Source organism: Nelumbo lutea, chromosome 4, assembly GCF_056320005.1.
Source record: "Nelumbo lutea isolate HS-2025 chromosome 4, American lotus-T2T, whole genome shotgun sequence".
In the NCBI taxonomy this organism is placed as follows: Eukaryota; Viridiplantae; Streptophyta; class Magnoliopsida; order Proteales; family Nelumbonaceae; genus Nelumbo; species Nelumbo lutea.
Window position 1 is genome coordinate 82,014,310 of NC_142687.1, and position 6,102 is coordinate 82,020,411.

The following is a 6,102-nucleotide window of genomic DNA, read 5'->3' on the forward strand; positions in this document are numbered from 1 at the left end:
CTCTATTATTAAGAGGGGCATTTTTGTTCCATCCAAGTATTGGCAACTTTCCCCTAGGTGGGAAAGTTAATTCACCCACCTAGGAGATGGATATCATTTACCCGGATAAGTGATGCCCAAGAAAATAAACTTTCACTGGTGCCCACATAAATCTGAAAAATGAGTATGGGTTTCTTGGACAATGGAAATCAAAATCCCATTGACCAATTTTCCCCCCTCTCAAAATCCCAAAAAAAGAACGCCCCCTTACTTTTGATGAATAAAATGAACATACTTTCTCTTCCATAAATTCCAGAGCATAATGCTCACAACCTCTGGAGTGGTCCATATATTTCCTGATTTTTTACTTTGCCACTCTATCCCACCATTCCAGAAGCGTCTCCCCAGAATTAGGCTTAAGACTGTTATCATTTATATTATTCCATATTTGTATTGAATCATTACAATGAATAAACAGATGATTAACATTCTCATCCTCTCCACATAATGGACAGCTTAGGTCATTACTAATTTCCCATTTCATCAGCCTATCCTTAGTAAGAATTCTTCCTTTTAGAGGGCATTGCAGCTTCCAAACATTTCTTAGCCTAGTTTCTATGTTCTCACTACTTGTATTTTCCTCCATCATATTATATGCCAACTTAATAGAGTATTGGCCTTTGCTATCAGGTTTCCAAATCATATTATCTTCCTCTGTCTCTCGATGGAATTGAAATAGCCCTAATCTTTTCCAAATCATATTAGGGTTCTTCTTAACTTGCTTACTTGAGGCTTAGACAATATCTCGCACATATAGAGAATAGACCTGTTCATGGGTTGGACTTCGGGCCCAATTTTACACTGTCATGGACTCGGTCTTCAGGCTGGGCCCATTAAAATTTTAATAAAGGCCAAATTCCAGCCCGACTTATGAACAGATCTAGTGGAGAATTGGCTAGAAGCTCAGAATGTAGTTCACGCAGGAGAAAAAAAGGATTTAGTGATTTACTGGGGATGCATCAATATGGGGTGGGGAATGCTTCAAGTGGTTAAGGATGACCATGTGCATTAAGCTATTGTTAATCTTATCGCCATCGGTAACTGGTTTCGTAATCTTTTTATACACTTCCAAATATCCCCTTAATGCTATGTCAAATATGGCTGCAATTTTTATATTAGTCAATTAATATAGTTTGAATCCTACCTTCAAAAAGATATATATGGTTTGAACCCGACTACATTATTAGTGTAAATATTGGAGTCACCTTCTAGAGTTTGAACATTTATTTCCCGTCTCTAACATCATCATTCTTCAGGGTTTCAGTGAGCAGACCCTGAATGATTTGAGATAAGGTGTTGGGATTGAAATTCCTTATTAACAGTGAGCAAATCAGCAATATAAATGAGAAAGGAGAAATAATAAGTAATAGTCAAAGAAAAATAATCAAATATCACCCGAGAAATAGTACATCAGAATTTTTAATGTGGAAAGCCTCTCTAACGTGAAGAATAAAAACCACGGGGCACTAATTAGAAATTTTCCACTAACAATAAATATAATGGGAATTACAATTACTCTATTTCCAACTAGAGAATAGCAACTTCAAGATACAAGAATCTCTCTTGGATATACAAAATAATCATTGAACAAGATATATTTCAACCAATAAACATGAGATGAGAAAGATCTCACCAAACAAGTTGCCCAAATCTTCTCCAAAACCACTGTTTAAGAGCCAAGAAAACACAATAAAAGCTTGACGAAATAAGTGTAGAACAGCAGCCACAATGGTTGATTGAATGTGCTATTGTTCACGTACCAAAAAACTTGAATATCTTCTTCTCTTGTAAAAGAGGAATTTCCTTTCTCATTATATTCTTCTCTTTTTTCTTTTTTTCTTTTTTTCTTTAAAGAGGATACTAACCACTGTAGAGAAAGTCAAAGGATAGTGGAGAGTGGATTCTACCATCTATTAACATAAAACAAGACAAGACAATTTGTCTACAGGACAAAAGATCCCAACACATGAGTGAAGAGTGGATTCTACCATCTATTAACATAAAACAAGACAAGACAATTTGTCTACAGGACAAAAGATCCCAACACAAGGTAGGTCTGCACATTAAACATTCTAATGAATTTTATTTTTATTTTTATTTTTATTATTAGGTAGTGAGCTATACAATAAGTGTAGCCCTCCCTCAGACCACTACCTTAGACCTCCCAACCCCAGTGAAAACGGGAATCAATTAGTCTGGATTTGCTCCTCACACAAAGCACTCCTCACACCAACCTTACAGCCTGTCTCAACCACACATCAAGAAATTTCCTATATACATTATTATTCATGGGGGATGTTTCCAATATAGGGTGGGATGTGGTTGTGAGGTCGGTGTGGAAAATCCCAACTCGGGCTAGATCCAAGTAACAGGAAAAAGTTAGATGGTTAATGTGAAATTATAGTCATTCTTGTTTGTTGTAAGACAATAAGCTTCTGATATGGAGTGTATTGAGTGAGCCATCATGGTAATAGAAGCTCATTTGTTTTGGAAAGATGCTTGAGGGTAAACCCAGGCCAACTAAGATTCAAGCCCCAGGCTCGAGGGTAAAGCATTTTTATGAGAAAATAATTTAAATTCTGTTCCATATCTGTATCAGATTTACGTTTAAATCGTTTACAATCCCATTCCATGAGCAACTATCTCTTGTCCTCAAGCTTCATGAAAATTTTCTCTTTTTTTCTAATCCAGTTTAGAATGGTCAACAGTTTTAATCATGCCATGGATTTGCTTTTATGGAAATCCAAACAACTTTCTTAAAAATCCATTGCAAACACCAAATTAAGTTTCCCATATTTCACAAAAGAAAGAAAACTGTAAATTTTCTTAGAAACCCACCTTAATTGATTATCTTTGAATCATATAGAATATTTCTGGTACAACTTTCCTTATTATTATTTTTTTGTATTCAGATTTCCAAATTTAAAAACCTGAGATTCCCTCAAAAGATATTTGAAATACTGGAAATACCCACATTTCATGGAAAGCAAACATGACATTTTGGTTGTTTGTGCATGTGAGAGAGAAAATAGATTGGTATTCATGGCATTGTGCTGGTTCTAAAACGTTTTTGGGTTTATCAATATTCTTTTTAAGCCATGGGTTAATCAATATAAATTGACTAGATATATGTGCTTGAGTTATTAGGGGTGTTTTGTAGTGTGGATGAGAAATTGGTGGGTCCATTCCACACCCTATGACAATGACCAATCCACACCACACGACAGTCCATAATTGTTCTGAACTATGGGTAGATTATGTGGACCTGACCAGTCTACACCTACAGTGGCATTCTGTATGTGTGGTTTTGATTAGTCCACACTACACTTTTTGATTCCATGTATCTCATATACATTTTATGGGAGATTTACATAGTCGAACATAAACATCTAATTTTTGCATTTTATATGGTAAATAAATTGAAAAAAAATGCATCAATAAATTAATATGTAGGCAACAATTGCATTTTTAAATAATTAAAAATATTATTTTGAAAATAAAAAAATTAATATTTTAAATATTATTTTATTGACAAAAATATTAAAAATTTAATATTTAAATAATGAAAAAAGAGTGGAGAAGGAGAACCATCAGACTTGTACTAGAATTAACATTAAAAATTATTATTTTATTGATAAAATATTAAAAATTATTAAAAGATTAAATAAAACGAGAATAATTGGACCAACTGTAAGATTAAATAAAATGAGAGTAATTAATATTTAAATATGGTGTGTTACATTGAAACATTCCCACAAACTGTTCACACCATAGTGTGGACCATCTACAAGAAAATAATATAGACGATAAATTGGGGTGTGGCATATCCACACAGAACAAAACACCATATCTTACCACTGACAGGACCAAAACGGTCCCATCCACAATACATACACACTATTGAACACCACAACTATCTTCCACCTAAATTTGACACATGGACTTAAAATTACCATAAGGAAAGTGCCTTTTTATATGAAAGAAGCTTTTCCCTCTTTCCCACGTTTTTACACCAACATGGTATGATTCAATTTTTCTCAAGAGTTGAGAATTGTGATACCAATTTCTTTTATCCTATCTTATGACATCCCACAAACATGAGAAACGAAAAATATTCAAAAACATTTCGATTTTCCTTTTCATCCCATAAACGAAATATAACGTTAGAGATTGTTCCAAAAATAGAAGTTTGGAAACCAAGCGTATGCAATTGATCATAAATAAAAAAAATGTTGGTAATCCATTATTAGTGATCAAAAGATCATGTTGATCAGAGAGGATATGATATTTGCAACAGTACAACAGTGTGTGGACAAGACATGAATGCACTAGAGGTTATATTGCATGATACTAGTTTGTTATAACAGGAGAGAGAAAATCAATGACCATGCAAATCAAGTGGCTGATTGGTTTGCTCGTAAAGCTCTTAACAATCGGGAGGCTAATAAAGAGTTTAGGTTTTGTGATTTTAATTTTATTTGTGATGAGGATGTGAGGGGAAGAGCTACCCTCAGGTTTGTGCAGCTCACATTTTTTTTCCATCAAAAAACAAAAATAAGAAAGAAAATCAATGACCGTGCTGTTTGATGTGTCCATTGACTCAATTCTAGGGGAAATTAGATTGGAGTTTAGATCTGCTACGAAACAAAACACTCCCAACATGTCTCAACCTACCACTACAGCCACACATTATGAACATCATCCTACGAATGATAAGGAAGATGTTCCCAATACATGGAAATAGGATAGCTGAAATGCTTTAGCTATTAAGTAAGTTGTGATAAGATTCCACATCAAGCTTAAAATACATGGGGACCACAATCATTCAACCTCTAAGTGTGGGACCAATGTATTTTACCACTAGTGTGGAGTCTTATCATTAGTTCCACAAGTTTGAATCTCCTACATAGTGCATTCTGTACAAGTTCCTAAACATCCAATCGTAGGATTCTATATAAGCATCCAATCACGTGCAAATGTTGTACGTGCAAAGAATGGTAACGGGCGTCAAGCACCCTTTTGGCCTTTTTCCCTATTAAACATAAAAAAATTAAATGAAGAAGAAAGACATAACAGTCTAAACAGAATTACCTAGAAGATACGTGAGGGAGAGGGGTTCCCATAAATCCCATCTTTTTCCCAATTTCCTCCCTACCTCTACTCCACCGGTACCACTAGTTTCGGTAGTTATTACCTCTCCTCCGCCATGTAATGGTGTCATAAGAGGAATAATTTATCCTCTGCCAATAAACAAATGTTGCACTGTCTCGCCACCTCCCAACCTTTCCCTCCTCAAGCCTAGTCCAACTCCATTTGGTTGAAGACTTTCTTTTGTTTCTCTCAATTGGTCTCTCATCTGCCACTGCTTTCTTTACGGAGATAGACACAAAACTCATAAATAATAATTAGATTAGACTTGTAGATCTACAATTTGGCACAATGGAAAAGAACTTTGGAATATCAAATCGTTTCTGCACAAGCATTTTGATTTGGTAGTGACATCAATATTGAATTATTTATTCTTTCTACATAGTTATTATCATTTTTTTTAAACGAAATTAAGATGGTTATTTTCTCTTTTTTTTTTTTTGTTTGTTTGGAAATATCAAAAAGTTTATGGTAGTGGAACAGTGGTTCTAGGAAACAAAATGGAATGAATTCACCGACCATGTGTTGTGGGGTTGTGGAAATTAATAGCAAAAAGGCGTAATGGTGAATAGAATGGTTGTGGTTCTAGAACACGAAAAGAGTCAAAACGTTCTCAATGGCAAATAATGGGAGAAGTAGGGGTAATGGTAGTCTAGCAAAACACCCACTTAATAAATCTTTTAAAAGGGATCGACTTCATGTTTCAGTAGATTACATGGAGTGGTTGAATTCAAAATTGAAATCACAATATGCCTCACTGGAAGGAATTTCTATGTCACCTGTTCGGTAGGAAACAAAAAGAGCGGTGATGGAGAGGATAAAGGGTTTTTTGGTGAAAACATGAAGAAGATGACCCCTATTTTCCTCCACCAAATTTGTTTCTCACGGCTAGGCTGAATGGTCAAAACTTCTTTC